Consider the following 20,078-nt stretch of genomic DNA (forward strand, 5'->3'; position numbering starts at 1 on the left):
AAGTATAGCTGTATCATCTAAAAATTTTATAATGTAGTTGTTTATGTACCGATTCCTGCAATTTGCTTTTTCAAATCCATTTAAAACCTGTATTTATTTCTTATTTGAATTTATCATTCCTCTCACAACATCCCACAACTTTTTAGTATTTGAAGTTATATAGCTTCTCTAACACATAAATTGTGTTGCTCTCTTGCTTCCCTCAATTTTTTTCCTTAGTTCCCTTTGTATTTCTCTAAACTCCATATTATTATTGTTATTAAAAGCTTGATTTCTCCACCTAATATATTGCTTAATCTCGCAGGTAATATATTCCTTATCATTTGGATAAATCTTAATGGTCTTTTTTGGGACCACAGTATCAACAAAAAAATGAATATACCCTGTAATCACTTCCCCAATACTGTCAATATTGTCATCTTGATAAAAAAAATGTCCCAATTTGTAGCCAGAAATCAACCACTCAACTCCTCTTTTGTAGTATTCTGCCACACATTAACTATTCTTAAAAACGGTTTGCTCTTCCTAAAGGCAGACCTGTAAATAGAAATTAACTGGATGGTATTATGGTCCGAATTTGAAAGAGGAGGCCTAATCTTAGCTACATATGCTTCTTTGATGTTACCGTAACATCTGTCTAGTATTTTATTTTTCCGTGTACCATTACAAACATACTGCTGAAACCCTGGGAGAGCATAGTCCATCCTACAATGATTGAAATCTCCTAATACAATAATCGGTGCTTCAGGTTTGTTCTGTAATTGCTGGTGGACACAATCAGCTATTCTTGAGGCCGTTTTCGATGCATCCGCAAAATCTATACAGCGCAGATGAAAATATTCCCCATAGTCTCTGGGCAAATAATAGGGTCTTAGGCTTAAACATATAAATTCAAGATCAGGATGTCCTTTACTTTTTAATTTCTACACCAAGAGTCTTTGATGAAAACACCAATGCCACCTCCTCTCGTTTTCCCGGAGTTGTTATTCCTGTCCATGCAAACATTAAAGAACCCCTGCACATGAACAAGGGAATCTGGGAAATCACATTGAAGCCAGCTCTCTGTATAAATGAGGAGACATGACTCGCGATATTCATTACAACCTCTTACATTCAAACGCAGCTCATCCATCTTATTCCTCAGTGAGCGAGCATTGCTGAAGAGTATCGATGGCAGTGGTAAATTGTGACGTTTTCGACGAAGTCGATGTTGAATGCCGCCTCTTCTCCCTCGTTTTCATGGCTGACGACGATGATCCCCTACCCTATGTCACTGCAACAACATCTCTGGAACACCATCCAACAGGCTCCATTACCACTGGTTTCCGTAGAGACAGCAACCATTCCCTGCTGCAGACCCGCAACACCCGATTGTGTCCCCCTGATGCAGCGACGTCGGCGACATCGTGCAGCATACAAACACTGGATGTAATCGAGTGTCTGTGCGAGCAGGCTCACTGGGGGAAACGCATACTTGCGTAGAGCCCGAGGCCAGCTGTGTGCCAGTGCATCTGTGCCAAGGGGGGCCTCGGTCAGGGAATAGTACAACTGGCAGTGGGAAGCAAACAGGTCCACCTGAGCTTCCCTGAATCGACTCCAGATCAGCTGGACCATCTGGGGATGGAGTCGCCATCCTCTGAGGAAAGTGAGCTGTCGTGAAAGCGCGTCGGCTGCACAATTGAGCTCCCCCAGAATGTGGATGACATGCAGTGACTTGAGCCACGTCTGACCCTGAAGCTGCCTGCCCACTGCACGCAGTGCCCCAGCCCATGTTGGAGGCATCTGTCGTGACAACGACACACTTGTTCTTGCCCGTAGAAAAGCAAGGTCCGACCAGGGGCTGTATAGGCCGGGATACATCAGTGTGATAGTGACACGATGTGTGCCATGGCATCATGCCCATCTCGGGACTTGGTGGTGTAACCATTGCTGAAGTGGTCTCATGTAGCAATCCGAGCAGCGTGACTGCGGCTGCGGATGCCATATGCCCCAGGAGCCTTTGAAAATGTTTCAGTGGTACCACTGTCCTGCCTCTGAAGGAACTCAGGCTGTTCAGCACCGACTGGGCATGCTCGCTGATGTTGCGTCTCCAAACTGCGACCTCTGCTACATGGGTGAGAATGAGAAGGCAGTGCGTTGCTCACTGTCAAACCACAAACCTTGCAACTCGGAGGAAAGGGAAATTGTTCTTTTATTGAAAATGTGGGTACGGCCAGTGGCGGAACAAAAAGAAAAGAAAACTGACGATTCTCCACCCGGCCCTCCTCTGGGGGAAGGAGTGGCGCTGTCTCCGCCACCTCCTGAAGAGCAGTCTCCCACATCTCCAAGTTGCCCATGTCAGAGATGCTTCATCTTCTTCTTGGACGATTTCGTGGCCGGGGGGCACCGCTCTCCTGCGCGGGCCTCAATGCACCGGCCTTGATGTTGTCTCAGTGCAGGGCGTAGAGGATTGGAGGATGCAGGAGGGCATCCACGGCGACGAGCAGACTGAGGCATGGCCCATGATGGAATGGTGGCAGCTAGAGGATCACGTTGGGGCCATAGACTGTAAAAAAATATGGACGTAGTGTCCGTGACGTCACCCATAGACTCCTCAATAGCGGTTTTGAAGCTCAAAGTGTGCAAAGCGGGCCGTCGCCATCTTGGCAGCGCGTCACCGCGCGACTCTCCCGGAAAATCGAAAATGGGCAAAAAGTTGGGAGCTGGTTGCTGAAGCCACGCCCACCTAGCGCGACGGCATTGTCAGCAGCGGCAATCCACCTGTCACTCAAGTGGCCACTCCCTTAATTATGCAGAACTTTAAGGCTTAATATTATTTAAACAGATGAGTTATAAAAAAATTCACCCCCTTCACAGTTGTCATGAAGGGCAAAATTAGCTTTATAGACCAAAATCATTTTTTGCACCAGGCTGTAAACATGTTTTTTTCTGCTGTAAAGTTGGTCATTTTAACATGGGGAGTCTATGGGATTGACTCTCTTTTGCAGCCAGCCTCAAGCGGCCAGTCGATGAATTGCAGTTTTAGTCACTTCCTTGTTGGCTTCACGAGAGAGAGCGGGAGGTTGCCGCTCGGTTGGGGCAAGATGCGCTTTATGGCTTTAGTCTGCTGTTGTACTGCTGGGCGCAGCCTCCAACCTGATGCTCACAGCTGCCCGGGCAAACACAGCTGTCAACTCTGGGTCCGATTCGGCAGTGGCGACAACACGCGAGGGGGGCAGCCCCGCCGAATCTTCATCCACAGAGGTCAACAGCCCATCCCGCGATGCTGCAATCGACATCTGATCCCCCGGCGGCACACCGAATGACATGCTGGGACTGCCGTAAGATAAGAAAGGAGAGATGCGATCACAGCGTTGCCATGGTCACACATGCAGCGCGGGCATGAACCACCCACGAACGCATCTAAAGACATGGAAGACAACGCTCATGGCCGTTGTCAGAGGACAGGAAATGACTGCATCCAGAAGGACATGGACAAAACAGCTTCTTTAAAAAGATGCGAATCGTCCGTGATTTGCTCTTTTAGGAAATCTGATCTTTTAGTTGAAGCGCTCAGGAGAATCACTGAAAGGGACACCGCTATTCTGTAACAGATTTTCATACAACCACTAAAAATCTAATGAGTGGATGCACCTGTCGCCTATTTATACCCGTATGCACGACGAGTGGCTCAGGTATGCAAAATCCACTAGATTGGCCTCCTAAGTGAGACCCCATATGTCATTCGACATAACTCGTAGTGACCGACAGATAGGGAACTCTTTGATTTTGCCGTAAAATTTAACATGGATATTTCATCAAGAGATTTTGTATGAAAGTTACTTGTATCAAGTTACTTTTTCTGTTAGTGCTGAAATTTATATTCCATTTAATTTTACAGTTGTAGATATATTTACCATTTTATCTACAGAAATGTACAGTAGTTGTTTTAAAAACAAAATGAGATTCTATCAATTAGTTTTTTATTATTTTAATTTATAAAATAAATATGCCTACCTCTTTGTACAGGTTTGGTTTGATAGGAGGACCAACTACACCCGCTCACTAGCTGTCATGTCCATGGTTGGTTATATCTTAGGGCTTGGGGACAGGTACAGACTAAATTGGCATTATTGCTTTTTTATCAACACTTACAACTAGTTTATTCATTCATTATATATACCATACATAATCATTTTTTCCTCCAACCACAGGCATCCTTCTAATCTGATGTTGGACAGGCTCAGTGGAAAGATACTGCATACTGATTTTGGGGACTGTTTTGAGGTAATTTATTTAAACATGCAGTAGTTTTGTTTGTTTATGACTGTGTGTGTGTGTGTGTGTATATATATATATATATATATATATATATATATATATATATATATATATATATATATATATATATATATATATATATATATATATATATATAGGTGCTGTTCATAGAATTAGAATATCATCAAAAAAGTTGATTTATTTCACTAATTCCATTCAAAAAGTGAAACTTGTATATTATATTCATTAATTACACACAGACTGATATATTTCAAATGTTTATTTCTTTAAATTTTGATGATTATAACTGACAATTAAGGGAAATCCCAAATTAGAAAATTAGAATATTGTGAAAAGGTTCAATATTGAAGAGACCTGGTGCCACACTGTAATCAGCTAACTCAAAACACCTGCAAAGGCCTTTAAATGGTCTCTCAGTCTAGTTCTGTAGGCTACACAATCATGGGAAAGACTGCTGACTTCACAGTTGTCCAAAAGACAACCATTGACACCTTGCAAAAGGAGGGCAAGACACAAAAGGTCATTGCAAAAGAGGCTGGCTGTTCACAGAGCTCTGTGTCCAAGCATATTAATAGAGAGGCAAAGGGAAGGAAAAGATGTGGTAGAAAAAAGTGTACAAGCAATAGGGATAACTGCACCCTGGAGAGGATTGTAAAACAAATCCCATTCAAAAATGTGGGAAAATTTCACAAAGAGAGGAACTGCAGCTGGAGTCAGTGCTTCAAGAACCACTACGCACAGACGTATGCAAGACATGGGTTTCAGCTGTCGCATTCCTTGTGTCAAGCCACTCTTGAACAACAGACAGCGTCAGAAGTGTCTCACCTGGGCTAAAGACAAAAAGGACTGGACTGCTGGTGAGTGGTCCAAAGTTATGTTCTCTGATGAAAGTAAATTTTGCATTTCCTTTGGAAATCAGGGACCCATAGTCTGGAGGAAGACAGTAGAGGCACACAATCCATGTTGCTTGAGGTCCAGTGTAAAGTTTCCACAGTCAGTGATGGTTTGGGGTGCCATGTCATCTGCTGGTGTTGGTCCACTGTGTTTTACGAGGTCCAAGGTCAACGCAAACATATACCAGGAAGTTTTAGAGCACTTCATGCTTCCTGCTGCTGACCAACTTTATGGAGATGCAGATTTCATTTTCCAACAGGACTTGGCACCTGCACACAGTGCCAAAGCTACCAGTACCTGGTTTAAGGACCATGGTATCCCTGTTCTTAATTGGCCAGCAAACTCGCCTACCCCATAGAAAATCTATGGGGTATTGTGAAGAGGAAGATGCGATATGCCAGACCCAAGAATGCAGAAGAGCTGAAGGTCACTATCAGAGCAACCTGGGCTCTCATAACACCTGAGCAGTGCCACAGACTGATCGACTCCATGCCACGCCGCATTGCTGCAGTAATTCAGGCAAAAGGAGCCCCAACTAAGTAGTGAGTGCTGTACATGCTCATACTTTTCATGTTCATACTTTTCAGTTGGCCAAGATTTCTAAAAATCCTTTCTTTGTATTGGTCTTAAGTAATATTCTATTTTTTGAGATACTGAATTGGGGATTTTCCTTAGTTGTCAGTTATAATCATCAAAATTAAAAGAAATAAAAATTTTGAAATGTATCAGTCTGTGTGTAATGAATGAATATAATATACAAGTTTCACTTTTTGAAAAATTCCCTGAGTAAATACCTTTTAGATTAACCCAGATGTTAACCAATGCCATGGAGGTAAGATGATCTATTGCATGGGGGTGTATTTGGAGTGTTGAAGTGTAAAATGTTTTTTTCCACCTTGCCTTAACTAGTAACTCTTCTAGATACTGGGAAAAATAGGGATAACTATTAACTAGCATTCATATTAATAGCATATTGGCTGCCTAACAGATCATGTTAACTCTCAGGTGACCGGACTGGATGGTAACTACCGGATTACATGTCACACGGTGATGGAGGTACTTCGGGAACACAGGGACAGTGTCATGGCCGTGCTGGAGGCACGATCCATTACTCAACTGGAGGCTTATGGACAGTGAGCACACAACTTTTCCTTTTTATTCAAAAGACTTTAAAATAGCAGAGCCACACAATCCTGTTATGTCTTAAGATGGGCATACACTGTGCAAGGTCAGACACTGGGGAGGTTGTGAGACCTTTGTGAGCCTATGAGTCAGATAACCTTCTAATCTTGACAATGCAGTTAATACATGGCATGAGCCGGCGGCTGTTGCATAACCTTTTGTGCTAACCACAGAGATTAGAGTTTTCATTGTTGCTGCTATAGCAATAATGACTATGTATGTGTCAGCAAAAAATAGCATGGATGTATTTTTATTATTTATTAATGAATTTGCATTTTCATAGTCAGTGTCGACTAAAGCTGATGATGCTGTCTCGACATCTCCACAGTACAGTGGATGCACATTTAGAGAGAAATGCACCTTCCATATGCATCACATAATTAGAGATTTAATTATGTATTTGTTTTCAATTTGGAATTGGCTCATTTCAAAGTAAAAAAGCTTTTTATGTCGTTTGAGTGATGAATGGAGCTCAAACGTAGTTCAGGCAGACCATGACGTGACAGCCAGCATCAGCTAATGCTCAGCTGATTGTTACTCTTCCCACTACAATTAAATATGATATATGTTCATCTGAACCTTTCAAAGTAAAGCCTGCCACCAAAATAATGTCAGGACCTCTACAGTAATCTTATTTAAACAAAGTGGTGCAGAATGAAATAGGTATGTTTCTCCTGTCTGTGAGGCAAGTAACCTCTATGCTGATTTTCGGTTCATATTTGTGACACGCAATTGTGATATGGCAGAAAGAACAGTTTGTTTTTGTTTTTACTGTGCAAAAGCAAAATGTTTGATGGGCGAACATTTGAATGTCCTGCCCAATTATCACAAGGAATTGGGCAGTACTTAAGTACTGTTAATGATCTGTCTGTCACAGACTGTGTGACTTCACCACTGTTGGAGTTAGCTGGCAAACCAACTAACACAACTTTGGTTGACTCAGCCTCTTCTCGCCGAATTGCATTTAGTCGACTATTAAGGAGTTAGTTCACCCAAAAATGAAAATTAGCTCACGATTTACTCACCCTCAAAGGCAATCTTAGTGTATATGACTTATATACAAGTTATATTAAAAAATGTCCTGGCTCTTCCAAGCTTTATAATGGCAGTGGGCAGGTGTTTTCATTCGGTAGTCCAAAAGAAGTCCATGAAGCGCATCCATCCATAATGAAAAAAAGTGTCTCGCATGGCTCCAGGGGGTGAATAAAAGTAAATAAAGGCCTCCTGTAGTGAATCAATGCATTTTTTAAAGAAAAATATCTATGAGAATCCATTCCTAAAATATTAAAATAAAAAAAAATAAAAAATAAAAAATCCAGTGTAACATGGACTTGTATTTAAACAAATTGTGATATGGCAGAAAGAACAGTTTGTTTTTGTTTTTACTGTGCAAAAGCAAAATGTTTGATAGGCAAACATTTGAATGTCCTGCCCAATTATCACAAGGACCAGCTGTTAATGATCAGTCTGTCACAGACTGTGTGACTTCACCACTGTTGGAGTTAGCTGGCAAACCAACTAATACAACTTTGGTTGACTCAGCCTCTTCTCGCCGAATTGCATTTAGTCGACTATTAAGGGGTTAGTTCACCCAAAAATGAAAATTAGCTCACGATTTACTCACCCTCAAAGGCAATCTTAGTGTATATGACTTATATACAAGTTATATTAAAAAATGTCCTGGCTCTTCCAAGCTTTATAATGGCAGTGGGCGGGTGTTTTCATTCGGTAGTCCAAAAGAAGTCCATGAAGCGCATCCATCCAAAATGAAAAATGACTCGCATGGCTCCAGGGGGTGAATAAAAGTGAATAAAGGCCTCCTGTAGTGAATCAATGCATTTTTTAAAGAAAAATATCTATGAGAATCCATTCCTAAAATATTAAAATAAAATAATTTTTTTTTTAAAAATTCCAGTGTAACATGGACTTGTACTGATTTATAATTTAGAAATGGATCTGCTACCCGATTTTTTTTGTATGTTCTGCTGCAGCTGCTGGATGATATGCCTGAGATGTTTGATATGGACAGAATTTGTGTCCTCATGGAATTTTGGCAATAGAGGAGGTCCACATGTGGCATGATATGGTCGAAAAACAAATAGTGGAAAGCAGCAGCATGGAAAAAGGCTTCTGCCTCTCAAATAGTACGGTCGATGTGGATGAGGTAATGTTCTGTGTTTAGAAGACATGTCTGTGAAAGGTCCATGTAACGTTGCTTGATGTTGTTCTATGGGCCACTACTGTATTACAAAACACCTTTATGCTGTGGTCATCTGGAAAAAAAAGATGGCAAATCCACCAAGGTCCTAGAAGTGATAGTTGTGCCATATTTGTAACAGAGTATACAAAAATCAAGACAATGATCTGAGATGTCACCAATTTCATTGATTCTATGTGAAAATGTAAAATCAAAAGAATGATTACGACAATAAATGGGTCCTGACACATTTTGTCTAACAGTAGACAAATGTAGTTAATATATTTATAAATCCAGTGATGGGCTCATTACTCTTTTCAAAAGTAATATTATTACTTAACTATACGGTTCATCAGTAAGTAATAAGTAATTATATAATTATAATAACCAAAATCCATATTAGATCGCAATCATAAGTTATTATAAACAAGTTTAGTTTTAATCCAATAAATTGCCATGTGTGTCGATGTTAATTACAGCTAATGTACCGGTTACTCAGCATGTTTTGTGATGTATTTTAAATTCACGTAAGGTCATTAGAAAATGTGTTTTATAGAAAGACTTTTGATGCATTACTTGACAACACTGTGTCACACTTCTCTTGAGCAGGAAACGAGGAGACAAGGAATTCCTCAAATAACAGATTTTATTGCTCCAAACACATAGGGAATGTTGGAAACACAGAATGACATTAAAGACCGGACACCAAAGACAGGGAAACACAGGGCTTAAGTACTAGAACTAAACGAGGAGTAAACTAGATAATTAAAAACACACGGCTAGGGACTAATAATCTAATGATTAGAACTAAACAAGGACAGGAACAGGAAATCCAAATATGGTCACAAGAGGGAGGGAAACACAAGACAGAGTCTGACACACTGTTGGTGCCCTAGTGACCAATACCCAGACCAGTAGATACACTAGCTAATAGAAATGTCAAAAGGAATTTATTGTTTTTATTGTTTTTTTTGTTTTTTTTTTAACATTTATACCATTTAAGTTTATTAATTTTTAATTTATCGGAAAATATCAACCTAAAATATTGATGTTAGGTTGATAGTCAGCCTTTTGTTTGTGAAAAAAGTAAAGTTTGTCAAGTAACTGGATGTTTCTTTTCTCTCCTACAGCAAAGGAAACAAGCGCTCCAGGACCAGAACTGACTCCTACACGACAGGAAAGTCTGTTGGTGAGTCTTTGACTTTATCCCCATTCCAATGAATAGTGTTATCGTAAGGTAAATTCCCCTGTAAAATTGTTAAGCAGGGAGATTACAGAAAAAAAGTTGGGTAACACTTTCTATGAAGCCTATATTTATAATACATTTTAAGGGTATTCTTAAGACATTATAATGAATGCATAATGCATTATAAAAAACCTTATAATATGTTATATCATCTTATGAATATTCATAAGAACATAATAATATTTACTTATTTGTGGTTAAAGCTTTTAAGAGTATGATGATTTATAACAGAGGTCCCCAACCACCGGGTCGCAGCCCACTACCAGACCATGGAAGATTTGCTACAGGGTCGCAAGAACATTTTGGGAAAAATGTGTATACATATGACACTTGTCACGGAGTCACAACCTACACCCTCTCCACACGCCACGCCTACTTGTTCACAATCACCAGAATTCTGAGCACCTGTTCATCATCACCAGGCTCTCATATAAGGACTATCACTTCCCCTTACTCCTCGTCTGATCTTGCATCAACCTACATGTACTTACCTGAACTCTCGCTACCTGTGGTGTTCCCCTGGATACCCATTGTTCCTTCCTCGTCAGTTCCTCTGTGCCGTCTTCTGATTCAGTCATCTACATACCTCACAACCAGAAGTAAGTTACCACCTTCTTCGTGTCAAGATTATTCCTGTTGCTTCACCTGTGTCTGAAACCTCTGTTACAATAAATACTGCTAATACGTTCACCTACCTCTGTGTTCCTGTTTGTGTCTGACAGTTTGTCAGACCATATGCAGAGCTTTCCGGACACAGGCGGGGACCGCACCACGGATCCATTTGCTGCACTGGTTCACGCTGTACGGTCCTCACTACCACAACCCACGACGAGCCTAACCCATGTTCCTCCCGAGATAATCACGGCCGCACAGCAAGCACTCCAGCAGCCACCTGCAACAACGACTACTTCGTCAGCTGCCTCTGCCAGTCCCGTGGCCCGACCAGTGACATACAGCGGCGCGGTGGAGTATTGCAGTGGCTTTTTGCTTCAGTGCTTGCTGAACATCAAGGCCAACACTCACCTGTTCCAGAATGAACGCGGTCGCGTTGCATTCATCATCTCGCTTCTCTCTGGACGAGCACTACAATGGGCTCAACCCCTCTGGGAAACAAATGCACCGCTGCCAACAAATGCAAGCAACCTTTCCAAATCATTACTGATCATCGCAATCTCGAGTATCTCAGAGAAGCCAAATGCTTGAATCATCGCCAGGCCCAATGGGCTCTCTTCTTCACCCGATTTAATTTCAAGGTCACCTATAGATCAGGTGACAAGAACTGTAGAGCGGATGCCCTACCAAGCCGATCCTGAACCATCCGTTCCTGAACCCATTCTCCCTCCAGCCGTGCTTGTTAACCCGATTCAGTGGACCATCAACCAACAGATTACTAATGAGAACCTACAAAACCCAGCTCCACCGGGAGGTCCAGAGGGGCGTCTCTACGTTCCCCCAACCCATCGCCAGCCCCTCTTGGACTTAACCCATACCTCCCCGCGCTCTGGACACCCAGGCAGGAGAAGGACCCTCTCGCTCCTGAAACAACGCTACTGGTGGCCCTCCATGTCTCGGGACGTCTCTCGATATGTGCAAGGATGCTCCATCTGTGCCGTTGCTGACACCCCTAGAAAGCTACCAGAAGGGAAACTTGTGCCTCTGCCCATCCCCGAGCGACCCTGGACGCACATTGGAGTAGACTTTATGACCGATCTTCCTCCATCCCAAGGTTACACAAGCGTCCTGGTCGTGGTTGATCGATTCTCTAAATCCTGCAAACTCATTCCCATCAAGGGTCTGCCTACTGCTCTACAGACGGCAGAAGCACTCTTCCATCAAGTTTTCCACCACTTCGAACTCCCAGAAGACATTGTCTCGGATAGAGGCCCCCAATTCATCTCACACGTCTGGACTGCCTTCTTCCGTCTCCTATGGTTGTCCATCAGTCTCTCCTCCAGATACCATCCTCAAACCAACGGCCAGACTGAGCGTAAAATCCAGGAAGTCAGGAGATTCCTGAGACTGTATTGCCACCAGAACCAGGACAGCTGGAGCCAATACCTACCCTGGGTTGAATGCGCACAGAATTCACTCCGTCAAACCACCACTGGGCTCACCCCGTTCCAATGTGTCCTGGGCAATCAGCCACCTCTCTTCCCCTGGTCGGGTGAGCCCTCCGAGGTTCCAGCTGTCAACCACTGGTTCCAGCAAAGTGAGAGGGTCTGGGACTCGGCTCACGTGCATCTCCAACAGGCAGTCCGGAGACAAGGAACAAGCCGACACCCGAAGAGGTCCCACTCCGCAGTACCAACCGGGCCAGGAGGTTTGTTCATCCGTCTCCGGCTGCCTTGCCGTAAGCTGAGTCCCAGGTATATTGGTCCATTTACCATCGAGAGGCAGCTGAACGAAGTAACCTACAGACTCAACCTCCCTGCTAACTACTGTATCTCACCTTCATTCCATGTCTCGTTACTGAAACCTCACACTGACCCTTTATCTCCTCCCTCCACAGAGTCTGGTGATGATGCGGTACCTCCTCCTGCCATCGATGAGACTCAAAACATCTACTGGGTACGGGTCATCCTCGACTCCAGACGACGGGGTCCACAGCTGGAATACCTCGTGGACTGGGAAGACTACGGCCCCGAGGAACGATGCTGGGTTAACCGCAACGACATCCTGGACCCTACTCTACTCACCCAATTCCATCAGGAACACCCAGATCGTCCAGCTCCTCGGGGTCGTGGCAGACCCCATCGTCAACATCTCGTCCGGTCGTCGGGAGCCGCCCGTGGAGGAGGGGGTACTGTCATGTAGTCACAACCTACACCCTCTCCACACGCCACGCCTACTCGTTCACAATCACCAAAATTCTGAGTTCCCGTTTGTGTCTGACAACACTGTTATATATTGCGTGTTAATGATTGTTCTTATTAAATTGGCTTGAGAAAGCCAACTTACCCATCTACTATTTAAACTTATTATTATTATTATTATTATTATTATTATTATTCTGAGACTAAATTATCAACTCTAACTCCAACTAGACTCTACAGACTCCAAACTCAGCCCAGCTCTTCTTGAATTAAAGTCTTGGCTCAACTGAACATTCCGTCAAACTCCAACTGTCAAAATTCAAATTTAAACACACTGAAGCCCATTAGACTCAGACTTCCCTTCTATGTAATTTCTAACACATTCAAACTCATCTATCTATCATCTGACTATTTCTATCTATCTTCTGACTATTTCTATCTAGCTAGCTATCATCTGACTCTATCTATCATCTGACTTTTTCTATCATCTGACTATATCTATCTATCTTCTGACTAATAAATGCTCATAGTAAATCATAGCATATTGCCTAAAACATAAGGTAGGTACAAAAATAATCAGTGATACATTTGCGACCCCATAAAAATTAGGGTCGCAATGGCATTTCATTTTGGTCGCAGTGTAGTTCCCTGTGTCAATATATTTAGTCCATTATAAATGTAAAAGTAGATTTAATATGGAGTTCATTGTGTGTTATAAGTGATGTGACATACAGCCAAGTATGAATTTATGCTCTGCATTTAACCCATCAAAAGTGCACACACACACAGCAGTGAACACACACACACTGTGAACACACACCCGGAGCAGTGGGTAGCCATTTATGCTGTGGTGCCCGGGGAGCAGTTGGGGGTTCGGTGCCTTGCTCAAGGGCACCTCAGTCGTGGTATTGCGGGCCCGAGACTCGAACCCAAAACCTTAGGGTTAGGAGTCAAACTCTCTAACCATTAGGCCACAAATGGTAAATTAAATAATCATTATCTTATAACCACAAATGCTTAAGTATTATAATATATTATTGTTGTTATGATTATTTATAAGATGATATAACATATTATGCTTTTTTTATAATGAATTATGCATTCATTATAATGCCTTAATACCCTTATAATGTATTATAAATATGGGCTTCATAGAAAGTGTTACCAAAAGTTGTTCCCAAGATTTAGTTCACACTGCTTTACCATAAATGATGCTTTTATATACACACATTTCAGACAGTCACGTAAAGACAAACTGACATTATGGTGTGACTTCTAATGTACTCATCTGGAATTTCCACCTAAATTAATGCATGTTCTTAGTAATAGATACATTTTTGTGGTGTCTTTTTGGTATGTTTCATGTAGAAGCCATGGAGAGTATTGACCTGGGAGAAACAACCCACAAGAAGTCTGTGACTACAGTGCCTGAGTCAATTCACTCATTCAGTAAGTCCTTGAAGACAGTCTTTAAAGTCATTCTGATTTCAAGTCATCCTGGGTGGTTCTAATTTACAAGCTCAGAAGTCATGATTATTATATAAAGTTATTTTGGTCTGAATTAAGCATTTTTAAATACAGTGTTATGGAAGTGTAACCAAAGCGTTACCTTAACTAATGTGTCAAAATGTGTTTGTTTGTTTTTTTTCCAGCCGATGAACGATAAAAAAATCTCAAACAGAATCCATCCGGCTTTAAAAAACTATTGCTAGCACATAATAAACAAAAGGCAGAAACAAGCAATTACATATGTAAAGTAATGCGATCATCAAATAATAAACTATTTGAACAACTTTGCCTATCTTCTTCTTCATCATTGGACTCAAACAAAAGGAAGATGAATATTACTTTCCCCACTAGTTCCCGCCCATGAACCTCTTTTGCCTCTGGAAGTCCCATGCGCCACAGTCTGTTCTTCATCACCACTGGTCCCATGTTGCACAGAGTTGTCTTTGTTGCTACTGGTCACATCCAACACAGTCTGTTCTTCATTGCCACTTGATTGCCAGTGGTCCAGTATAACACCAAGCCTGTCTCCTAACCCAACAAGGTTCACACCGAACCTTGCTCTCCTGCCTGCTCCACCAAAGCCATCCATTCCTTTGGTCTTGCCATTCACTGGCTCCTTTCTGCGCTTTGGATCGGTCCCCATTCAACCCGGATTTGCCTTGGAGCTTCAAGGGACCAGCTCTGCCATGACATGGGGATTCTTCCCTGGCTCTGCCTGTTCCTTCTAAGCCCTCAGCTCCAACTTGGCCCATCAACCAGTCTGCTCCGCCTTGGTCTCTCAGCTCCACCAGGGAACATTGTCCTTCAGGCTCCATCAGTCTTATCTTGGTCAGTGTCGCCATGGACTTCATGACCTTTGGCTGCGCCTCATTCCTCCACCCCTGCAGCACCATCTGGCTCCTCCATTTCTCCCGCTTCACCTCTGTCCTCACACTGTTGTCGACTCCGGTTCCCTGGCTTCACCATGTCTCCGCTTTGGTTTCCTGGTCCATCTGTATAACCTAATCTCTCAGTCCATCAGACTCTGCTTGGGCCTCCACATCTGCCAATGTTACCTCTTGTCATTTGGGCTCAAAATTCCACCATGGCTTCTTTCTCGTCAGTACCACCATGGGTCATCCTCTTTCACCAGAAAATATATATTTTTAGATGCATTGCTGTGTGAAATCAACATGCATTTATCATTATTTCAATCACCATTTGATCATTTACGTTTACCTGAAACCAAATTCTTTTTCAATTATAGTCAACATTCAAATAACTAAAGTAAAACAAACCTTTTAATGCTTCAATAATTAAATAAAAACTAACCGAATAACATGCTATCATATGATTACAATTCATGTTGGAAATTAGGGAGAATTCTTTAGTTCAGAAACTGCATCTGAAACAATATTGGGTATAATAACAAGTCTTTTTCAGCCATTAGAATTGCATAAATAGTGCTGTGAAGTTGGTGGATTTTAAACAGCAGTTAATGGGTCTTAATAATTAAAAAATAAACACTTATTTACACTCTTTACTATGCTGATACTCACGAAAATGCACTTTGATATGTTTGCCTTGTAAATTTTGCCTTATGTGGTGAACATATCAAAGCGCATTTTTGTGAGTAGCAGTAAACCTTGCCTTGCCAATGGGCAAGATTTGGCATTCTCAAGCCAACATAATTAAGCCATAAATGTTTTAAAGGAATCATCAAGAAGAATCTGCTTAATGATTAGGTTTCAGGATGTGTGTTTTTCAGTATGTTCATAATTGAAAATGTTGCTTTATTATTTTCTTCATTCAGTTGGAGATGGCCTTGTGCAGCCTCAAGCCTTGAACAAGAAAGCATCCAAATTATCAACAGGGTGCGGGACAAGCTAACTGGTGAGCAAAATTCATTCACTCTCTGACCAGAGAGAACTAACACATACATTTCTAAGTGACATATTACACAATTCTAGCACTATCATTCATTATCAGAAATCAACAGCTAGTAAAACAAATTATAATGGATTTATGTGAATTTACTTCTTCTAGGACGAGACTTTTCACATGATGAGAATTTGGACGTACCAACTCAAGTGGAGCTGCTCGTCAAACAAGCAACTTAACATGAAAACCTGTGCCAGTGTTACATTGGATGGTATGCATTTTATTTTATTGCTGAAAAATTATAAGTTACACAAATATTTATTTGTATGCCTTCTTATACATGGCTCAGAATGTGTCATTTTATGCTGTGATATGTAGTGTTGTGTGTTTACAATATTTTTTTTTTCTCTTATTTTCTTTAGGTGCCCTTTTTGCTAGAGCTTCTTTTATTGTTCCTGTTTTCTTTTTATGTATTTTACTGTAAAATTCACTTGGGATGGTGACATAAACACAGTTTGAAAACTGAGGTTGATTTGGAAAAATGTGAGCATATGTGAAAATTAAAAGTTATGCTTGTCTTACTCGTACTCTAAGCAACCTCTGATTCTGAAGAATGTCATCTTGTGTTGTGTTATATGTGTGCAACATTATCACTGTTTTTTGTTGCTTGAAATGATTTGTACCAGTTAAGATATTTTTGCTCTGTTGATTGCTCACTTTCTCCTCCATTAGCAATATATGTCAGTGTTCCAGTTTTGCAGCTCCATGTGCTGGAGCTGTGCTCAATATTTGGAAAAATATGCTGAAAACATGCTTTAAAATGAAGTTTCACTTCTATTCTACACAGCTTTCCAACACGGGGGAAGTCGTGGTGTAATGGTTAGAGAGTTTGACTCCTAACCTTAAGGTTGTGGGTTTGAATCTCGGAATGGCAATACCAATACTTAGGTGCCCTTGAGCAAGGCACCGAACCCCTAACTGCTCCCCGGGCACCGCAGCATAAATGGCTGCCCACTGCTCCGGGTGTGTGTGTTCACTGCTGTGTTTGTGTGCACTTTTGATGGGTTAAATTCAGAGCATGAATTCTGAGTATGGGTCACGTCAATTTTTTTTTAACCTTTTTTTAGATTTTAAAGAATCAAATTTTCCTTAAGAAGAATAAGAAACTTCCTTAAGAACTTTTTCCCCCCAGGTGTCTGGAAAAATAAAAATATTTTGAAATAACTGATCTTTTTTCATATGAATTGCTTTGTCCATTTATCATTTAGTGAACTCTGATAATCTTAGAATACTGTATAATAGCCGTTGTTAGAATTACCAGGGCTTGGGGAAAAAAATTAGGTCTATAAGAAGATAGTAGCAGGGCCGCTCTCCCAGCTATCTCTTGCTGATGGTATCCTTGAGTAAGTGAATTATAAAAGGACTCAATACCTTCTTGTATTAAAGCAACAGTCGTAGTTATTGTTAATCATACTGAGCTGATAGGGTAAATAGGGTGAGCTGATGGAAAATACACATATAGCCAAAAACAAGTTGAATTAATTTTGTATATAGTTTAATATAGTGTAGCGTTCGTTCAAAAAATTCTGCAGGAGATCATATACTTTAGTTTTATTAGAGAAATATATGTTTGTAAAATAACCTGGATGCAAAACCAGGGAACTTTAGGCCTGTAAGCCTTTAGATCTCAGGTCACTATGACCCACACTTTTTCCACTTCAGCAGCTCTATGGTACAAAACACACACACACAGACACACACACACACACACACACACACACACACACACACACACACACACACACACACACACACACACACACACACATACACACATACATACACACACACACTCTTAGTATGATCATGCTCTGATCACTTTGTGGTATAATTGAAAATTATACAAATGTTTTGGCATTTTTAAAAATAGACCAACTAGAATGTAGGCCAAACTAGGGCATTGTAAGTTCACCATTCACTCAATAGCCGCATTTCCACTGTCGGGCCATTGCGAGCCAGGGCTTAAAACGGGCCGGGCGGGGCTAATAGCCTCGGGCCAGTAGCACCGAGGCCAGAATAGCGCAGCGTTTCCACAGTCGGGCCAGAAGCTCCGCTGCGCGTCACTAAAACCCGCCCTTTACACGCCTCTCAGGAACAACGTCATGCAACCCCATCGTTTGACCAACAAAGAGAAGTTATCAGAAAACTAAGAAATAAGTCACTGGAACTAGCGCGATCACAAAACGAACACGATAACAGCGGCCTTATGTTTGCATGCTTTGTTAAATATTCAAATTCAAAATCATCGATGTTTTACTATAAGTGATACATTGAGCATAATGAATCAATTCATCAGGACTCAAAATTAATCACACAGAAATAAATGTATTTCTATTTTATTTATTTCTAACGCTTATGAAAATAGCCTGCTTATTCAGTCGAGGCTGTTTCTGTTTATTTGTAGCCACAGTAGCCTATATACGTCACATTTAGAATGAATGATAATAACTATTTTTATAAAAGCTCCCGAACAAAAATCATTATTATATTTTGATGACATGCTACGCGGAGCTAAACTCTCGAGACGGGACTTATGACAGATAAAATATGTTACTAAATAAATACACAATTGTGGATAGAGAATAAGAAGCTGACGTCTGATTTCTCCAAGTGGTTGCATTTACCATTTATTATGGTAACGTTAATGTTTAGCGTGCATAGTCTTTTACATCACTTATAAATATTTTTGCCTTTTATGATGATTATAATCCACATCGGATCGCGTTATTTCAAACACTCGCTGCTGACTGAAAGTGAGTTTTCAGCTCAGCTTATTTTTTAAAAGTTTAAATTGTTGATGTTATAGCTGTCATCTTTCTGAAATGAACGGCGCTGACACTCTCCAGACGAGAAGAAGAAGAAGAAGAAGACAAAGAAGCTGGCAGAATGCCACAATTAGATACAAGTTAGTAGAGTAATGAAAAACAGTGTCAGGAACACTGGGGAAATTCTAAAAAGAATAAGCAGGGACACCTGTAGTGACATAATTGGTTAAAACTGTAAAGGTCTGAGTTGCGAGTGAGGTCAGATGTTCTGCAGGCATTTCTGCTTTATTGTCTTTACCAATTGTCTTAAGTTTTGGCATCCTGAACTTCTTGACTCACGAGTCTTTTTAAAAAGAAAAGAAGACTTTTTCAACAACAATCATAGCCAGTGGTAGAATGTGAGTGAGAGAGGAAATAAGTAGGAGCAAACTACATGATGGTGTCATGTGAATGCCATGGAGTAGAAAGTAGATGCCATTCCTCTTGGCATCTAAGTCAGGTGAAGTCCTGTGCTTTGACTTTCAATTGCTGAGACAAAAGCCAGGTTAAGATGCTGTATTCCCAAGTCAAGTCAAATCAAGTCACCTTTATTTATATAGCGCTTGAAAAACAAAAAACAAAAAAAAAACAAACGTGGGAATGAAGGATAGAAAGATCTCTAAAAAGATCTCCAGAGTTGAGCAGCTTATTCAAGGAGCTACAGGATCTGATCTTATGCTGCTGCAATTAAGATTAAGAGAAGACAAAGGCAATGCCCTCACTTCTTGCAGCTTCTGGGAGAACTTTGTGAGGAGAAAGATAATGAAGGTGCACAGCAAAACCCTAAAAACTCTTTAACTCTGTTAACTCTGTAATTGGTTCTGTTACAATAAATTTGGTCTGAGCTAGATATAAAATGTTTATGGTATTTCACAGCCAAGGTTGAACCACTGTTCTGAATGATTCTCATAGTTCACTTGTTCTTGTATATTTTACACCATACAATATTTAGGATGTATAGTATAAGTAACATTTAAATGGGTTATGACATGGGAATGAGAGAGTGGCATGAAAGGTCCTTGTACCATTAAAATTTCCCACAAGTTTAATACCTTAAAATCTCCACTTTGGGAAAAAGAGCACTCCAATCTCCCAAAACCATGACTGCGCCATTGGTAAAGTTAAACATGCAAATATATGCATGCAAGTACGATGAAAAGAATAGAAAAAGGAATGAAGGGGTCAAAATTAGGAAAAAAATTAATAATGAAAGCTTTATGTAAAACCCCATA

The 20,078-nt window shown here is 41.0% G+C and overlaps 1 pseudogene; it reads left to right on the plus strand.

Moving 5' to 3' along the window:
• LOC109095498 overlaps nt 1-20,078 on the plus strand; it is a 143,355-nt pseudogene that overhangs the window by 76,915 nt on the left and 46,362 nt on the right.

This window comes from Cyprinus carpio, chromosome B8 (assembly GCF_018340385.1).
Source record: "Cyprinus carpio isolate SPL01 chromosome B8, ASM1834038v1, whole genome shotgun sequence".
Taxonomy (NCBI): Eukaryota; Metazoa; Chordata; class Actinopteri; order Cypriniformes; family Cyprinidae; genus Cyprinus; species Cyprinus carpio.